This window comes from Triticum urartu, chromosome 7A (assembly GCF_056163025.1).
Source record: "Triticum urartu cultivar PI428250 chromosome 7A, HENAU_Tu73, whole genome shotgun sequence".
Lineage (NCBI taxonomy): Eukaryota > Viridiplantae > Streptophyta > Magnoliopsida > Poales > Poaceae > Triticum > Triticum urartu.
Genome location: NC_141879.1, coordinates 335,362,441 through 335,383,406, shown reverse-complemented (window position 1 = coordinate 335,383,406; position 20,966 = coordinate 335,362,441). Strand labels below are relative to the sequence as shown.

Here is a 20,966-nt window from a genome sequence, read left to right as displayed (position 1 = left end):
AGATCATGAGTTCTATGCTTTATGTGATTTGGGTGCTAGTGTTTCCACGATTCCAAAGACTTTGTGTGATTTGTTAGGTTTCCCTGATTTTGATGATTGCTCTCTAAACTTGCACCTTACGAATTCCACTATTAAAAAACCAATGGGAAGAATTAATGATGTTCTTATTGTTGCAAATAGGAATTATGTGCCCGTAGATTTTATCGTTCTTGACATAGATTGCAATACTTCATGTCCTATTATTCTTGGTAGACCTTTCCTTAGAACGATTGGTGCAATTATTGATATGAAGGAAGGAAATATTAGATTCCAATTTCCATTAAAGAAAGGCATGAACCACTTTCCTAGAAATAAAATTAAATTACCTTATGAATCTATTATGAGAACCACTTATGGATTCCAATTTCCATTTATGGATTACTTTGCATCTTTATCATAAAAATACCAAAAATATTATCTTATCATATCTATCAGATCTCACTCTCGTAAGTGACCGTGAAGGGATTGACAACCTCTTATCGCGTTGGTTGCAAGGAGTTACTTGTTTTGTGCAGGTACTAGGGACGCGCGCGCAACCTCCTACTGGATTGATGCCATGGTTCCCAAAAACTGAGGGAAATACTTACGCTACTTTGCTGCATCATCCTTTCCTCTTCGGGACAGCCAACGCAGTGCTCAAGAGGTAGCGAGCCGAAAGCTAGAGTTCTTAAGGGAATATTTGGTTGGTGAATTAAAGATGTTTTCTAAAACTCACTCCATTGTGCACCCCCAGAAGTGATACAAACTATGGTGCTCTCATCACAACTCGGACATGTACATTAAATGCATGCACATCCTGAGAAAGGAAACCTTAATGGAACTATTCTCTCTGGAAGATGTTTCTTATGATATCAATGTAATATAACATAGCTAGCCGGATACAACTTGTCTGTTCAAGAAACTACGACCCCTACGCCTAGTTTTCCAGGCATACCCCGGCCTATTCGGCCGCGACGGTATTGGGAAACACTCTGCACCTTCGGGTCCGGAGGTGGAAGCAAAAAGGTCTGCCATGACAAATGATATACAATTCAGCTAGACAAGGAAAGTACACAGTCACTTGGACTCGAACACCTCTTCCTCTACATCTTCCAACAGGCAGTCTAACTTACATTCCTGTTGAGAATATTTGGCGGCCACCTCTACTTGGTCATATAATATACTAACGGGAATTTCTTCCCCATTCGGCCATACCGGCCTGACACGAGCCATGTGATTAGGATCCAGCATGGTATAGCGCGTCTTCACCATAGCCCAGGCCTCTCGGGCACCATCTCGGCAGGCAGATATCTTCCACAGCCGGATACGCCACCGCGCTCCCTTGAACAGCTCTACCAGCTTCTCCATGCTTCCTGGAGGGGAGTCGGATGGCCATAAAGCCTTGGCTACACTCCGCATAGCCTGCTGAGCTTGCTTGTGCAACTGCGACAGCTCCTGGAGAAGATCATTTGATGATCCGAACGCTTCCTCTTCAGGATGGTTCGTCAACACACATGCGATTACAGCTATATCAGCTACCGCTAACTCCAAGCTGTTATAAGATAAAAGCGGCCACATACTGAATATGCCGCCTCGGAGCTTCTTGTTCTCCTTCACAGAGTCGGTTAGCTGCGCTAGCACATCTTTCAGTTCTTCACCTAGGTTGGTGTTCGAATCTTGGAATTTCTTTTTCTCTTCAACGACCTTTGTCAATACACGCTCGCCTGCTGCTAGTAGCTTTTTGGCTCCGTGTTCTTCGCTTCGAGCGGCATCCAGCTGCTCTCGTACTTGGTCTAAATGACCCAACACAAAGATTAGAACCCAGATTCACACTATCGGTATAACCTTATGAATTTTCGATGGAGGAAAATATTACCTAGAGATGCCTTGTATTTCTCCAGTCCGGCGTTAGCAGCCATCAGCTGGCGCTGACACTTTTCTAGTTCCGGAGCCAGCTGGGTATACTTCTCCATAAGCACCTGGTTGTACATTGATCCTTAAATTAGTTGTTTCAACTCCTTTAAGTCTCGGGGGCTACTGACATATGGTTATCATAGTCAGACAAAGCGAATTTACCTGCACATCTTCCAAATGTTGCTTTGTGGCCCTGCTAATCCCATCTCGAGCTGCCCAGATGTATTCATCGACTATGTTGAAGGCGTTAAACGACTCTTCTGAAAAGCCAGGATCCTGTAAAATGGCCCGGCGGCGCCGATGATTCATAGCACTCTCCACTTCCGAGTTGGGGATGGATACATCGTCCGAGTCCTTGGCTGGAGGACAGTCCGGCGTCGCCCCTGCATCAGCCCCCGTCTTCACAGCAGGATTTGAATCCTGGCTGTGGGAAGTACGGCCGCTCAGACCCCCGGATATAGTCCGGCACGCCTTCCTCCTGGCAAATGGAAAACGGGAAGGTCATGGTTGGATGTGACTGCTCAGGGGCAGGTTGGCGAATTCACACCTCTTCAATGAAGGCACGACCATGTCTTCGTTTGCTTTCCTCTTGGAAGGCTTGTGCGGTGCTGGAGCCGATCTCTTTGAAATCGCCGAATGTCTCCCCTGTGAAGCACGATACATTGCGATGGGTGAGGCGTAATAAGAGCACTCTTAGAGAAGGTGTTTCTTAATTATTTACATGAGAAGCAGGAAGAAGGCCAGGATAGTCGGCGGTGATGGCCACTTCTGTGCCGTCATAGCTTGTCTGGTAGAAAACTCCCCCCGCGAGCACCACGAATATATCCAGATCCTCTTCAAACCCAAGATCTAGTTCCCGGTTGTGGATCTCCGGCTGTGGGGCAGGACTATGAAGTCCTTCGTTGACCTTCCGCCAGTGCTGCCATAACAAACAGACTTGAAATTTATCAAAGGTAATCCGGAAGGGGAATGAGGGGAATCGAAAGGGCAAAGCTTACCCAACAGGGAGGATTATACATAGAATATCCATCTCTGTGCATAATGCGAAGAAACTCCTCTTCCTCCCCTTTAAAAAGCTTGGCCAACATTTTTACCAAAGCGACGGGGGTATCCGGACCCTTCCGGCCATAACAGGAGGCGTCATCCTCTCCATTATAGTGCCACATGGGCAGCCCTCTGTATTTCAGCGGCTGAACCCCACGCACTATGGAGATCGCCATTACCTCGATTATTGTAAGTATGGACTGAGCGAGCGTCTTTATCTTGCTCATAAGCTGGCGAACTTCTGTGTTGTCCTCCTCTTCAAGACTCTGAGGACACCAACTGTGGCGTTTCTTCAGCGGAACGCTTGCAAATTCAGGAAGACCCTTTCGACCTGGGTTGGGAAGCGCGACGTCCTCAATATAGAACCAATCGGAAGGTGATTTTTCAGATGCCTTCCTTGCTGTGCCGGACAGATCTCTGGTATCACCCACTTCGGCTCCACCCACTTCAAATATTGACCCCTCGTGGTTACGGGGGACAAGACAGAACAACTTCTTCCGTAGCTCGAAATGAGCCTCGATACCCAGGAATAATTCACATAAGGCGACATAACTCGCAATGCATAGAACGGAGGCAGGGGTGAGGTTGTGCAACTAGAGGCCATAGTATTCCAGAAGCCCTCAGAGGAACGGATGAATGGGAAATCCAACACCCCTTAGCAGGTAGGGGACGAAACATACTCGCTCTCCCCCAGATGGATTGAGGAAGTCCTCTGCCTGAATCTCACCGTTGAAGGAATCTAGCCCCGCTCGAACAGGAACTAGATCTGCGGGGTTAAGAAATCCATGCGTCTGCAGCTCCATCAATTGACCGTGGGACACTGAACACCTCTCCCACTGGCCCTTCTCTGGGTCGTAACGGGTGGAGGAGCTGGGGACGCTAGCCATGCTAGAATGGTTTCCGGGGGTTTCCTCTGCATGGTGCCAAATGGATCTAAGATCCGGTATCTTTAAATAGGCGCTCTCCCTTGCATGGGCGGGGTGTTATCCGCAAAAATACCCTGACCTTCCACCTTCACTTGGCACGTGGGAGGCGAAGTTATTTAAGGCGAGAAGCCGAGGGGAGCTACATGGAACCAATGGCCGAATACATCACTTGGAGATCGTTTAAGGAGGAACCCGCCTTGCACTGCCAAAGACAATTTGTGTGCCGAACACCTCGCTATTGAAGACTGGTTCGGGGGCTATTGAGGGTGTCCTGGACTAAGGGGTCCTCGGGTGTCCGGCCTATTATCCATGGGCCGGACTGATGGGCTGTGAAGATAGGAAGGCCGAACACTGTACCTGTGTCCGGATTGGACTCTCCTTGGTGTGGAAGGCAAGCTTGGCGACCGACTATGAAGATTCCTTCTTAATGTAACCGACTCTATGTAAACCCTAGATCCTCTCGGTGTCTATATAAACCGGAGTGGTTAGTCCGGAAATGATATATTCATCACCATTGTCGTATAGGCTAGGCTTCTATGGTTTAGCCATCTTGATCTCGTGGTAGATCAACTCTTGTAACACCCATATTCATCAATATAAATCAAGCAGGACGTAGGGTATTAACTCCATAGATAGGGCCCGAACCTGGGTAAACATTGTGTCCCCTGTCTCCTGTTACCATCGATCCTAGACGCACAGTTCGGGACCCCCTACCCGAGATCCGTCGGTTTTGACACCGACAATACTGTTCTGCCATAAACCATATTTTAGAGTTGTTAAACATGCAAATTAAGTACACCTTGTTAAACTAGTCATTTTTCTACCCCATTTACATATAAAGTTTATTAAAATCGGAGCTACGGTTATTTAGTTATGAATTAAATCATTTTACCATGGCAATAGGCAAATTTAAACAAGAAGCATTTTAAATATTTTTAACATGGATGAAAGTTGGAAATTATGAAACTAGATAAAATTCTAAGCATTTTTCATATATAAGTTATTTACATATGATGCACGGTTTTTCTGCAAAACTGGCAAACTCTGGATAATTAGATAAAATCGTACATCGCATGAAAAAAAAAGATATTGGGCCGAATCTGGCTGGCCCGATAGGAGCACAGTAGAGGGGTTGTTGGGCTGCTCACCCATGGGCTTTGGCCCAAGGCGGTGGAGAGGAAAACCAGACATGGGCCTCGCGGATCTGGTGGACCATGCGAAGGCGAGGCAGAGGAGGGCACGCGGGCGATGTGGCACTCGTCCACGCTGGCGCTGGACCAAGTCAACAGAAGGGAGCGCTGGCCATCTCGTTCGAGAAGTAGCGGACGGTCGCTGGCGATGCGGGAAGCAGTGCATGGCGGTGACCTCCGGCGATGAGTGGATGGACGAGGGGGACGGATCCAGCGGGCGATGCAGCGGGGTGCTGGCCGGAGGAGGCGGAGCTCCAATGGCGGTGCCATGGATCCCTATGACATAAATAGGACGAGGGGGGTGGTCAGGGAGAGGTCCAGTGAAGAAGAGAAAGGGAAGGGAGCAAGGGCGACGACGACGGCCTGTTGGTGCTCGTCGGCGTCGGCTCGCTAGCCGGCGCGGCGGTGCTCGGGCGGACAAGGTGGTTGCAGCTGGGGCTCGGGACTACTGCTGCTTGGGTGGCTGGCAACCATCAGCGCGAGGAGGACGAGGAATGCGGGCGAGCTTGCTCTAGGACGAGGCAGAGCAGCGAGAGGAGATAGTGGGTTGTGCAGAAAGCCTTGGGCTGAGAGAAGAGAAGAGAGAGAGGCCCGGCGACTGTTTTCGAAGACCGAAAACGTCCGACGTTTGACCGACTATATTGTCGCTATAGCTATCCATTGGGGCATCAAACGGACTTCGAACGCGATGAAACTTGGCAGGCGGCCTACCTACAACATAACAAGACCGCACGCCAAATCTCATCCCATTCCGAGAACATTTTCTAGCCACTTATAAAATAATATTTCGGAGGTGCCGCGGGTGCGTGCAAGTGTGTCTGGGCTCAGAACAGACAACGGACGGAACTTGGGGAACCGAACGGATGCAAGTTTCAAAAACATGATGATGCAATGCACATGATGACATGATGAAATGCAACATGCAAGAAAATGACATGGCAACGTCGGCGAAAAACTGGAAGACACCTGGTGCATCGGTCTCACGGCATCACATCTAGATCTTCCTCTTTTGTCGTTCCTTCAGTTACTTGTCCAATACCCCAACCTACTGGTATTGGGATTCCTTGGCTAACCAAATAATCAGCGTAGTTGCACTCCCCCACATCAGCAACTTCCCAGAAATACAAATCACATGAATCTTCCCTTTTCTGCACGAATCAAATTGGAAGATCATCAACCAAACTATTAAAAAATCAGCAACTGAAAGCCGCAGAACAACACTTAAACATATTGTAGAAGACTCGACCAGGGTTGAGGATTGTGGTTGAGACGCGACGGATGACTCTGCGTGATTTGCAGCAGTGGCACCACACCAACGGCAGCGGGTTGCGATGAGCAACCGGCTGCGGTGCGCATGCCAGCGGGGGGGGTGATGAGACCCAGAGGCGATGGTATGGGTGGCGACTTGGCGCATATTTGGTTGTTGCCTGCTGAAGAGCAGGTGGACGAGCAGCCAGCGGACATGGTTGCTACGGCCAGAGCTTCTGATGCTAGGCAGAGTAAGTAGAGAAGAGGAGAAGCGAATGTTGGATATGTCAGTTTCATTACTTGCAGAGTAGCATAGCACCATATATAGTCATAGTCTAGGTTTGGATTCGAACCAGCTACAGGAGCACGTCTCTCTTGTTTCTAAAACTTAGCAACGTCTCTTTACTGGTACACTAGCTTGTTCTGTACGCCTTCTCAAGTCTTTGATTTCTCCACCTGAAATCTGGGACCCACCGGAAGGGCCTCTGTATTTCGCGAAAAAACGTGCCCCCCGCTAACAGGTCAGACCCACCAGCTATCTTCGCATGCAAGGAAGTGCCTCCTTATTACGCACAAAAAATGAATACTCCCCCTGCCAGCTGGAACCCAGCATCGCGGGAGGCTGACTTGTGGGCCTACCAAGTTGACGGGGACAGAGGGCCTTGTGAACTTAGTCAATATGAATGATTCTAGCTCCAGTTACCGTACGATGTTCATCCAACGGCAGTGGTGCTTCTTCAACCTCTGGTCTTCTTGCTCCAGTCGCCCAAACCAGCGCCGGTCGTGCCGCGTGCTCCTGCCTCCTGTGGCCGGCTGTGATGCCGCGGAGGCCTCACCGCCCCCTACTACTCCCAACGCTGGCCATGGCATCCCTCTACTCACCCACACCCCTGTTATTCTACGGCGACGGCAGCCTCACACCGCAGTCGAACCAGTGAACCCTCGTACTCTTCTCCGCGTGGGCATTCGTTGCCGCGTCTTCCCCGGCTCTGCGTTGTCCCCTTCCTAGGCCTCGCCGTCATCCACCGCCTTGGTGCCCTCGGCGCGGCGTGGTCAATGTGGTGAACGACCGACTTCCATCGGAAGAGTAGTGTACATGGAGAGGCTGACAGCTGGGTCCACGGCCGCAGCTGGGTCCACGACCACAGCCCAGTTTCTTTTGTGATTTGCCATGTAAGTCGCTTTGTCAGGCCTGTTGGGCCGCAAATCTTCCAAGACGAGGAGAGCTTCATTCGGCTGGCCGATAAAATGGCCTATCAATAATGAGAAATGGGTTGTACATTTTTAAATACATCAAACCGGCAATTTGTTTCAAAATTCTTCTTTTCATTTCGAGATTTAAAATTGCATTGATTTTTTCGCGTGGACAATTTGTTGGATTTTATATTGATATATATTTATTTTTAAAATCAGTTTGAATGTCACCCGAAATTTCGGGATTAAAAATAGTTCAGATCGCACCAAAATATGCAAAATTTCGTATAATTTTTTAACCGTGGCCACAATATGGGCTGTAATGCTAAAAAAAAGAATATGGGCTCCAAAAAACCTTAAGAATTAGCAAATGGGCTGTAACTTATTAGAAATAATGGCAGATGGGTTGTATGATGTTTTCCACAGATTTGAGGCTTTCCTAAAAAAAGGTTGACACAAAAGCAGTGACTGTTGGATGTCCATCCAATGGCCATCGTGCTTCTTCAATCTCTGCTCTTCCTGCTCCAGCCGCTCAAACTAGCGCCGGCGGGACTACCTGCTATCTCCTCCTCGTAGCCAGCTGTGTTGCCGCGTAGGCATCACCGCCCCATCATACTCCCATTGCTGGCCTAGCCGTCCCTCTACTCACCCACACTTGTTGTTACTCTCCGGCGATGACAGACGAACTAGTAAACCCTCGTACAGTCATACTCCCCTCCGCGTGGGAAACAACTGCTGAATCTTCCCTGCCTTCGTGTCATTACCTTCCTAGGCCTCGCCGTCATCCACCGCCCTGGTGCTCTCAGCGCAGCATGGTCAACATGGTCAATGATTGACATGCATCTGAAGTGGACTGTATGTGGATAGGCTGACAGCTGGGTCCACGGCCGCACGCAAGGAAATGCCTCCTTATTACGCGCAAAATAATGATTCCTCCACCTGACATCTGGGACCCACCGAAAGGGCCTCTGTATTTCGCGAAAAAAGCGTTACTGCCGCTGGAAGCTTGGACCCACTAGTTATATCTTGGCATGCAAGGAAGTGCCTCCTTATTACGCACAAAAAAATTAATACTCCCCTACTAGCTGGGACCCAGTATAGTGGTAGGCTGACTTGTGGGCCTACTAAGTTGACGGGGACGGTGGGCTTTGTCAACTTAGTCAATATGCACGATTCTAGCTCTAGTGACCATACGATTTCCATCCAACGGCTGTAGCACTACAAAAAAAAGACACATCCTTGGCATTTTGGGCCGAATGAAATTTTTTTCTTTCATACATATGACACTTCTATGACGATAATTGTGACAAAACCCGATATCATCATTTAGAGGCTTCAAATGGACTGGCACATACGGATGTATATAGACATATTTTAGAGTCTAGATTCACTCATTTTGCTTCGTATGTAGTCACTTGTTGAACTCTCTAAAAGACTAATATTTAGGAATAGAAGGAGTATTTTTGAATTCGTGCCATACATGCATGGTTTGGAAAAATAGATGCACTATACTTATTGTATTGTTGTTGTGTTCGTGCGTGTGTGTCTTTGTGTGTGTGTGTGGTCATATGCTTGATACATACAAAGTTTTCTCACCTCCGTATTGTTCATCTTTTAAATTTGAATTTGCATTGGAAAACTTACTAGGGATACCATCAAATGTGAAATCCACATTGAGATCACTATATCACAAACTCACTCTAATTCAACAACTCGTCAGAAATCAATTACCATGTTGAGATTAGTATTTGCAAGGAAAATACGGGTATTGTAATACACATAGATTCGTTCGGCAATTTAAAAGGTTCCTTTCGTATTCTCGAATGGTAGGACCCAACGGCGTACCAGCCAGACCTTGGCTCGTGTTGATCCTAAAAAAACCGGGCTCATGTCCTTCGGTGGCATGCGTGGTACGCACATTATGCAACCCCAACCAGTCGAGCCTCAGCGTTTCAAGTCGAAATATCTGGTGGCCAGAATTCCAGCCCTAGGAAATTCCCCTCATGTCCCCGGTCCATAATGAGTACCGATGAACAACGGAGGGATGCTTGAGTAACTAAACAATGTTACCTACCGTGCCGAGCACGGTTCAATTCCCTCGGTCGCCGCTCGTCAAGGTCACCCGTCAACTACATTGCCTAGTACTACTACTACTACTACACCAGGATGAGCACAGAATTGAGCCCGTTTGTTCGTGCCTAGTACTTGAGTTAATATATCAGGCAATGCACTGGTACGGAGGGATTATCCTATTACTCTGCATATATAACTTGTCTGAAGTCTAACTAAGCAATTTTTTTGACCAAATCCATTCTTAAGAAATACAACAGGATAGATGTACAGCTTGAAAATTTATTGCATGATGCAGGTTATGATATTGTTTCGAAACCTGGATCTTAAATTTCAGAAAATCCAAAAGTGAGCATAAATTCTTGAAACTAAGCATGGTCCCGTGATATGGCACAAATATTACTTCGTAAGTTTTTTTCTTCAATTTGAGACAAGCTGCTTATGACAAGTTGCACAAATGAAGAGCCAAGGTATTTTGGAACAAAGACCTATCACGTTAAGGAGAACGCTTTCACTATTGAAACCGTGGGCGTTCACGTGCCTCCACGAGTCCCCGCTTCTCATCGGCAGGTGCCGTCCGAGCAAGCGTGTGAGTCGATGGGAGGCGTGCGAGCAGACCGTTGCGCCGGCTGTTAGGGAGGTGTGCGAGCAGACCGCTGTGCAGGCTCACCGGGAGGCGAGCCCTTTGACCAGGCTCCGCCGCCCACCGTCGTCCCAACTACTCCCACTTTTAATGTCGCCGGCGCCGCAGTTTAAAATCAACCCCGCACTACCCAGTATCGCTACAATCCTCTCTCTTCCTCTCCAATTCTCCTGTCGTCTACCTCCAACTAGCCTGACCTAAACGTACGCCATGCCGCATCACGATGGTCTGCCCTTAGTGTTCCAGTTTCCTGAGGAAGACACCCAGCCGGAGTTTCAAGAACATAAGGCGCTTTGGTACGAGCTTGAACTGGCCTTGCGGTAAGACGCCGCGCCTGTCCCCGCTCCCGTTCCGGCTCCCGTCGCCCCGACTGCACCAGCGCCCATCCCTGTGGACCTGCCAGTGCATGAGCCTGCGCGTGCACTGATGCGCACGCCCGTGCCGGTGCCCGTGCACCTGCCAGCGCATGCGCCTGCGCGTGCACTGACGTGCGCGCCCGTGCTGGTGCCCGTGCACACGAATGTCTTCACCGCGCCGTTGACATCCCATGTCCCCGCGTGGGTGCCAGTGCCCCCTCAGCGGCATGGATGGCCGCCGTCGACCGCTTCCTTGCACCAATGCCAGTCGCCTCCTCCCGCCAGTTGACTCGCTCTGAAGTCCCGAACATTTTGGCCTTCCTTGAACTGGGCCAACGTCCAGGAGTACACCAACAACAGCGCAAGACGCCGCCGTCGCCGTCGGTCAGTGGCCCGACGACACACAGAGCACGGCATAGGAGCCGCTTCCCACCGCGAGACGCCCCCGCCGCCGCGTAATCTAAATTGGCCATGAAAAACGTTCGGATTGCCATGCTTAAAATCCGAATGTTTATCTTTTCCGTTTATTTTATATTGATCGCCGTATAATTTAAAGTCGGAGTCAGACTGAACGAAATGTATGGTTTGATTAATTGAATGTTCTGCTAGAGTGGTATCAAATTAAATATAAAATGTCATCAAGCCACATGTATTCCTTGTCATCCAATGACCTAGAGTGCTTCAATGTCGAGCGCTCAACACGTTTAGCGTGCAGTTAATTTCATTCCAAAAATAGTGCTAATCACATGACAACACGCAAATAATATCCTAGTAGTTAATAGCCGCATGCACTTAATATACTTCCAAATTAACGTGCATTGCACGTACACACTGACTAGTGCTGCTGGTACGTGAAACTGGTGCCGTGAATTGTGAACGCGTCCAGATATGGTCAACGGCAACATCGCCCGCGAGTTCTTCCTGTTTGCCCGTGCGTCTAAACAAAGAAGGGGACGAGAGAGAGAGATCACACACGGAACCCACCAGTAAGTGAAGGCGAATAGTACTAAAAATAATATTACATGTTATCCATTAATTAGGCTATGGTAATATAAAAACATTATGTGAACAAAGAGGGTACAACAAACATTGCTATTCTACGTATGTTGCATATTGACGTGCGGTTTGAAGGCCCGATCGCATGTTCGATCCTCGTCCTTTATTTCTTAATTTGTATATGGGTCCAAATTTGTTTCATGACATGTGGGCCCCTCGGTGTGTAGTTTGTAGCACTTTAATTTGTGGGTCAAAATTTGTTCCATTCCAAGTGGACTATCGGTGTGTAGTTTTGTTGCTTATTTATCTTTCCCTAATAAAAAAGGGGCTATTGCTTCTTGCTCCCTAATTTTCGTCCGTGCCTGCGGTAATTTTTCGTCCGTCCATAGAAAGTTCCGTACATCGTTCAAAGCAGCGATAACTTAGTCTGGTACTATCCAAACGAAACCTGATACGCCACAACCAGCTGGCATGGGCCTCAACCCATCAAGCAAACCCGCCAAACACAGTCCCAATAGGCCTCCTCAGGAGGAAATATGTTTTGGCTGGTGGGGATCGAACGGGTGTTTCTTTCCTCCTCTTGGCCTACAACCAATCAAGGTACGTATTGCCTATGCTATAGAACGGTTTGTGTTGTCAATAAAGTAGTCCCACCTCGGCCCTATACATTGAACATCACCGGTTTATATAGGCCACCCAGTTGTACGAGAATCAAGCAGCCAACAAAAAAATAGACGGCCAATAAAAGGAGGTCTCGGGAGACATGCACGGTTCTCCCTGTGAGATGAGGAGGCTGGATTATTGTGTTAAGGTCGAATTGGGCTCAAACATGGTGATATATCATTTTTGTTCGAGAAAGAGCAAGGTCAATCGAGACATACGGAGAGAGAGAGAGACATTGAGTGAGCGTGGCCCACCATGAGGTGGAAACAGTGGCGGCGGCTTGGATGGACTGACCTAGATAGACAATCTACGTGAGAGAGTATAGAGTGTGTCGATCGAGGCCCGAACAAGGAGATATATCATTTGTGTGTGAAAGAAAATGAGGTTAAACGAGACTCAGATAAACAGAGCGAGATTGAGCGAATGTGGCCCTCCGTGCGGAAGAAAGAGTGAGACAGTCTCGAGGGAGTTACCTAGATATACAACGTGTGTGCGTGCGCACGAGAGGTTGGGGGGCTAGATAGGCAATGCATGTATTTAGCGCGAGAGGGTGAGAGGGAGAGGGGGGAGAGAGAGAGCTCGGCATGGGGTGCAATGGCGGGTGTGTGAGGTAAATACATTTGGTAACAGAGTGGAAAAAGGGGTTGTGTAGTTGAGAGACTTAGAGATCGAAACATGGAGAGAAAGAATGAACTTGTTTTGGAAACCGATAGCTTCCTAAGGTGGTTAGGAGAGGAAGATTGACTGATACAGGAAGTATGTAGCTTTTGTGCGGGGGGGGGGGGGCTAAAAACAACATTTGAATGTACATAGTACGAGACTTAATATCGATGTTTCAATTCGGTGTACATTGTATGATTTGAACCGAGGACCAGGTATACGGGTAATTATTTTGAATTCATGCCATACTAAGTTTCGAAAAGTTGACATTGACTTAGCTTGTTGTGCTATTTTGTAGGTCATATGTTTGAATCCATCCAAAAGTTTTCTCACTACCATGGTGTTCATCATATACATATGAATTTGTATTAAAAAAGTAGTGTGGATATAGTGAAATGCGAAATCCACGTTAGAATTGGAGATTGCTACGTGACACACACTATAATTAAAATAACTAACTATGTGACACACACTCTAATTCAAATAACTAATTATGTGACACACACTCTAATCCACGTTAGCGTGGGTACTGTTTCGAATTTTTTTTCAAATAAGTCCTCATTAATTAATTTATAGTACTCCCTCTGTTCACTTTTATAAGACCTTGAAGACATTTCTGACAATGTGCAAAATAGTTCATTTTAAGTTGTCTGAAAGGACTTACAAAAGTGAACGGATGGAGTATCTCGTTTCGAATGACTAATTATTGCAAGGAAAACACGGGCATGGTAATACATACAGATTCATTTGGAAATGAAAGAAGATTCGTTTGCATTCTCAAATGTAGGCGCACCAGGAAGACCAGGGGCGTGTCGAGGTGGATGCTGCTTCGGTGGCTTAAAGGCAACTGTCTTTGGGTCACTGACATGTGGGCCAGCCACCTGTTGGGCCCACATGTTGTGGACACAAAGGCAGGTGCCTTAAGGCACCGAAGCATAGTCTGAAATGTGGAAGCGCGAACTTATATTGTCGTCGTCCTTTTTTGGGGGGGAGGGGGTGGGTGGCTGGGTGCTACACGTCCGTCCAACACACGCGACCACCCCGACAGGACTATGCTTCGGTGCCACGACGACAATATAAGTTCGCGCTTCCACGTTTCGGATTGAAATATCTGGTGGCCCCAATTCTAGCCCTGCAAAATCTCTCTTCTCCACCGTCCCCTTCCGTGCCCAGATTGCTCAAATCCCTAATTCGCCGCCAACCCTCGAATCGCCCCTCGTCTCGTCTCTTTCCCCACCGTTCCCCACCTCTGTGTTGGACGACGACGACGACGACGACGGTCACGCTTCACCACCGCACCGGAGCTAGCTCATCTACGCCCTCGTCCACCGCACCGGGTGGTCCACCGACAACGTCGGCCGACGCAACCGACGTGCCTCACAGACACCGAGTTCCACCGCATCAGGTGCGCTTCACCGACGCCATCTCCCAGCTCACCGGGGCTACTTCACCGAGCACATCGTCGCACCTCCGCCCCCCGAGGCCGTTGGGGCTTCACCAACGGTCTCGTCCACCACATCATAGCGCTCCGCTGCCACTCAAGATCTGCATCTGTGCGCGGCCAGCCAACGCCAACGCATTAGCCTCAACGGCTCTGAAGTGACCCGCACTCTAGCTAGGCGAGCATGCCCAAACGCCGGCCCGAACTAGGTATCCACACATCACTCCCTTGTGCATTGTTCCGATGATGTTTGGATATCCTTTCACTGCTCTCTTAGCTTACACGCCTATGCAACTCTGACTTTAACTCTTATTTCTTCTGGAGATATCATTTGGAACAAGCAAATCCATTTTTTAGCGAAGCATGACGGCGCTACGGGATCTGGTACACATCCTGCACACCCGTATAACCTTGTAAGTATCTGTCCTCCGATACAACATCAAGGTCGATTCCTCTTATTTGCTCAACCATTCGCCGTGTCAAAAATGCAGAGGTGGATGCAAGGAGCACAAGGCCTGCACATCCAAGCAAGTGGTAACATGGACTTGTACATGCACTACAAGAAATATGTCAACTTGTGACCAGCACTATTGGTCACTGAATGGTCACTGTTTTCAATTTGTGACCTTTTTGTGACCAAAAACATAAGGTCAAAAGCTAGCGGTCATAAACTGACTATAGCGACCTTTCTTCTGGAATGGTTGTAGACGTTTATGACCAAAATACGTCTACTGTGGCGTTTTGGTCACTAGCAACCTCCCCATGCCACGTAGGCATCCAGCGTGGCAATCTGATGTGGCACGAGATTCAGCCCGGTCCAATTAGGTGTCTATATGGGCCGAGCCCATTAATTCAGCCCACTTATATTTTTTTCCCGATAATTTTTAATAGCTACATGGGCCTAGCAAGCAATTCGGCCTTTTTATTTTCTGGGTCGTGGCCTTTTTTGCTCAACAATTACTTTTTTAAGACGGATCCAATAGTCAAATGGGTCCTAATTGAGTGGGTCCCAATGGTCAGGGTCAGATTCTTCAGATTTCAATTTTCTAGTAAATAAAAACAAATATTTAAATCAGAACAAATTGAAAAGAGAAGTAATACTTCAAACAGATAAAACAACCAAATTTGGTACATTACAATCAAACATAGTTCACACCACGTTTATAATTGAACATACTTCACATCAGGTTTACAGCCACCAAGAACACAACTAAATTGAGTGTTTCAACTAAATATCTATGAAAGTATAACTAGCTCCAATGAGCTAGAAATAAATGCTTCTTCACTTCTTCATCCTAGAGCTTGCGACGAAACATGAACGAACGCCAGCATCTACATGTTATAGAACAAAAAAATGGTTAGGGACAAAATAAAAGCAATCAATGAAACAAAACAGGACTGCACCATATCACAGGAAGATCCATATGAGCTAGAATATGGCCAACTGCACTATGCACTGCTCATACATGGATATATGCCTACTAATATTAACATACTGATCTAATACAGAGCATAGGCATCATGCATACCCTAAGCATATACAAACAGATGGTATTCAAGATGATGTGCTGCATATGCAAAATAAATCAAGAAACTACAACAGGGAACAGGAAACAGAGCCTCAAAGTGTTCACTTGTCATGTTTTGTCCGCCATTTTGAGATCGACACGCACCAAGCAAACAAACATGATTGCTTTATTCCTTTTGGATTAGAACAGGAATATGGTGTTCCACCTTATACTACAATATCATCAGGATTAAAGCAACAAATTTATAGTCAGAGTGCTGGACGAGACAAATATCAATTGAAACCAACTAGAACAGGTGAGCCAGGGATAAGTAGCAGCAGGAAAATAATTGTACATTCACAACTTAAGTTCAGTAAAATATCACCACATGTATCAGTATACATGCAGCAATAGTATCATTGAGTACAGCAAAACAGCAGCTTGACCCATATAAGTCATAGCTCTAAAGAAAGAAAGAAAGAACAAGTTTAGCTAGCTATGTATTCATAGTTGAGAGCTAAGCAATTTGTTTGTTTATGCTGTAACTGATAGACCTAGTACAAGAAACAAGCAAAGTGAAACAGTATTGACCAATTCGATGGCAATACATGCTAAGCAACTTAGCTAGTAGGTGACCATCCAATCCATGATGCAGCAGGTGCAAATATGATATGATGTGAAGAAGAAGCTAGCTGGAGAGGTTGGGGATGAAACCAAAATTACAAACCATTGTCGGACCTCACATCACCACTGTTTTATCATTTTATATGCAACCGAAAACTATGCAGAGAGCAGACTGGATAGTAAAAGAATTATCAAGCAGAGTAAAACAGCAGCATGGCCATCAACTCATAGCCCTCAAGAAAGAAAGAACTAATAGGGTCAGCTACTTATTTATTCAGAATTGAGAGTTGAGCAATCATCAGAAAACTAAAGATACTGCTTAGCTAACTAAATAACACATCATTCAGTCACAAGGTATAATGCTGACTATAATATAAGCAAAGAACTAAAGACACTACGTACTTAGAACTCAATTAAAAGTGAGAATGATTTATGCAAACAATCTGATTTTATTTGTTTACATTAGTAAAAACAAGTCTATCAGGTAAGATCAAGAACACTAATACTAACACAGACATATCTTCCTTTATGTGAACAAGTGTGCTTCCTTCATTAATTAGTAGTAATTGTTCCATGCTAATACATGCACACGCCCTGGCCTATCGAAGTTTGAATCTAATTAAATCGCACCATGGATGTGTCATATCACCAAGGCAAGTACTAGTATATCTTTGCACCATTTTTCAGATAGATAAAAATGTAGTTGTACTCATCCTAACTAGCGTTGTGTAGCAGCACTAGAAGAAAGGTGGTTTTCAGTATACTATATGGCGTGTCAAAAAAATTCCAAATTTCTATTCTGTTATTTCCAATTACCAAACGCAAGCTACAGAACGAATCACAAAACTGATATAGTGATTCTATCCAGATTCTGAAACCATGTGGAAGTATAAATGGATCTTCAATAGCCATTATTTAAACTGATCAGAATTGCAAAATGCCACCATCAGATCAGAACTCATGTAAACCTACAGACCAGGAAAATGCATCACAAGTTGTATGCGCACCTTGTCACTTAAACCTACAGATAAAATCAGCACGGCAGCGGTTGCTCATCCGCCATGCCTTTGAAGACGAGGAACCTGAGCAACTCGAACTTGAAGTATATGAAGCTCCCCTTGCTGTGCGTGAAGTACCAGCTGAAGCTGCAGCCCACCATGCACTGCCACCTCGGGCCATGGATCATGTCGAACTCCTGCAGTGCAGCCGTCCAAATCAGATCCAATCATTCGGCAGCACTTGCGCAACTAACTGCTGATTTATGTTCAAGTACATCGTTCTTTCTCTTGCAAGACTGTCTCTAGCTTGTTACTTGCAGATTCAGAGGCTATAGATTTGGGGGCGGTATTGGCAAGTTTCTCACCATCTTGATGTGCGCCGTGATGCTCCGACAGCCGAGGACGTCGAAGCGGTCGAGCGCCCTGGACGCCGCCGACGTGGCCTGCAGCTGCATCTTGGCCGGCATGTCGGTGTCCTCACCGTCGCCTTCCCTTCCAGCATCCTGCTCACTCGAGTGGACGAACAGCCGCGCGCATGGACCGGAGGTTGGGGGGAACAGCCGCTACAAGCACAGAGAGTGAGAGAGGGGGGATAGAGGTGAACCACCACCGTACCAAATCAAGAAAAAACTGAAATCTGAGAGGGGAGATGGGTCGGACCTTGAGGAGCAGAGGGAGATTTGGGAGCCCGTGATTGATTTGGGAGGGGGAGACCATCCTTGTCGCCATTGGAGGGCTCACCGGAGAGGAGATCGCTGCTGCTGGCGCGCATCCTTGCAGGTTGACGAAGAACCGGTCTTCCTCGAGCAGATCAAGGCCATCCCGGAGATGGATCGGCGCTTGAGGGCTCAGGATTCACCGGAGCAGCGCGGGATCAAGTTGGAGGAGACCGAAACCCTAGCCACCACAGGCTAGGGATTCGGGCTCCCCCTGCCATGGCCATGGTCACGGGGTAGGAGTTGGGCTTGAGCCGGGTTGGATCTGAAGGCCGTCGGCAGGGCTGGTTGAGAGGAGGTCGCCGCCGGCAGGTGGGATCGGGGGAGAGGATTGGATCGAATCGTGGGAGGTGCGGCGTCGTGACAGAGAAGACTTGGAAGGGGAGAGGAGGAGAAGGGAGCGAGGAAAGAAAGGAGGCGCGTGGGGTGGATGGAAAATGACCTAGGGTTTCGGAGTTAGTGTGGAAGGGTTGAGGACGGCCGTTGGATCCGCCAGCATCTGACGGCGTATGATGCACGATCTACATGGGAGGTCCACAGACCAATCAGAATGCAGTATGATGTTGTGACCATCTAAATAGGTCATAGTTGCCTAAAAATAATGCATTAAAATCATGCAGCTATTTTATGACTTGCGAAATTCAAAAAGAAAATGGAAAACCTTCTCATTGTGTCACCAAAACATGAACAAGTTTTCATAAAAAAATAACAAACATGAAGAAAGATAAATATATTTAAAAAGGTGTCGTGAGACATGAGTTTTTTTTGGCAAAAAAGACATTTTCCATTTTTTGAATCCCTGAAATGAGTTTTTTGTGAAGGACCTATAATATATTTGTTGACAAATTGGATCAAATCAATTTTTTGAAATATTAGGCCATATTTAATGCACAATTGATCAAATGGTCGGGTGTAAAAAGTTTTGATCCACCTCTCGTGAAAAAGACAAATTTCCGCCGATTCAGCTGGAAGCGGGTCAAATTTGAACTGTAGCTACCTTGTAGTTTGCTCTTTATTTTTTCCAAAAATCATTTCTAGGTACATAAGTATCTATTTAATCAGAGAAACACCAAAAAAATTCCAAGATTCAACCACTAGCTAGGAACGATCATTCCCGCCGTTTTGACCGCATTTTGAAACGGGCATGAAAAATTCAAAAAAAAATTGGGAAACCTTCGCATTGTGTCATTATATGTGGCCAAGTTCCTAGTAAAAATAATAAACTTGTAATACGGCAATTATTTTAAAAAAGTGTTCTCAGAAACGAGCTGTCATGTGTGGAGATCAATGGCTTTCAAGCCAAATGATTAATCTTATGGCCACATTCATGGCATAGTTTGTTCAAATGATCTCATATTGTGCACAAGGGTGCATATTGGAATGGCAAACAATGTTGCCTAAGGAATTTTTCATTTTCTTTGGACAAAAAAACCATTTTCCATTTTTTGAGTGCCCAAAAGGAGGTTTTTTTGTGAAGGATCTCCCAAATAATTGTTGCATAATTGGACCAAATCTTTTTTCTAAAATACTAGGCCATATTTAATGCACAATTAATCAAATGGTTGGGTGTAAAAAGTTTTGATCCACCTCTCGTGAAAAAGACAAATTTCCGCCGATTCAGTTGGAAGCGGGTCAAATTTGAACTGTAGCTATCTTGTAGTTTGCTCTTTATGTTTTACAAAAATCATTTCTAGGTACATAAGTATCTATTTAATCAGACAAACACCAAAAAAATTCCAAGATTCAACCACAATCTAGGAACGATCATTCCCACCGTTTTGACTGCATTTTGAAACGGGCATAAAAAATTCAAAAAAAAACAAAAAATTGGAAACCTTCGCATTGTGTCATTATATGTGGCCAAGTTGCCAGGAAAAATAATAAACTTGTAATACGGCAATTATTTTAAAAAAAGTGTTCTCAGAAACGAGCTGTCATGTGTCGAGATCAATGGCTTTCAAGCCAACTGATCAATCTTATGGCCACATTCATGGCATAGTTTGTTCAAATGATCTCATATTGTGCACAAGGGTGCATATTGGAATGGCAAACAATGTTGCCTAAGGAAGTGTTCATTTTCTTTGCACGAAAAAACCATTTTACATTTTTCGAGTGCCCAAAAGGAGGTTTTTTTGTGAAGGACCTCCCAAATAATTATTGTTGCATAATTGGACCAAATCATTTTTGTAAAATACTAGGCCATATTTAATGCACAATTAACCAAATGGTTGGGTGTAAAAAGTTTTGATCCACCTCTTGTGAAAAAGACAAATTTCCGCCGATTCAGCTGGAAGCGGGTCAAATTTGAACTGTAGCTACCTTGTAGTTTGCTCTTTATTTTTTCCAAAAATCATTTCTAGGTACATAAGTATCTATTTACTCAAAGAAACACCAAAAAAATTCCAAGATTCAACCACTAGCTAGGAACGATCATTCCCGTCGTTTTGACCGCATTTTGAAACGGGCATAAAAAATTCAAAAAAAAACAAAAAATTGGGAATCCTTCGCATTGTGTCATTATATGCGGCCAAGTTCCCAGGAAAAATAATAAACTTGTAATACGGCAATTATTTTAAAAAAGTGTTCTCACAAACGAGCTATCACGTGTGGAGATCAATGGCTTTCAAGCCAACTGATCAATCTTATGGCCACATTCATGGCATAGTTTGTTCAAATGATCTCATATTGTGCACAAGGGTGCATATTGGAATGGCAAACAATGTTGCCTAAGGAAGTTTTCATTTTCTTAGGACGAAA

General features: G+C 46.0%; 1 pseudogene; it reads right to left on the bottom strand.

The window, feature by feature from the left end:
- Window positions 1-17,528: 17,528 nt before the first annotated feature.
- LOC125518774 (uncharacterized) lies at window positions 17,529-17,995 on the bottom strand (annotated as a pseudogene).
- Between the last annotated feature and the right edge of the window lie 2,971 nt (window positions 17,996-20,966).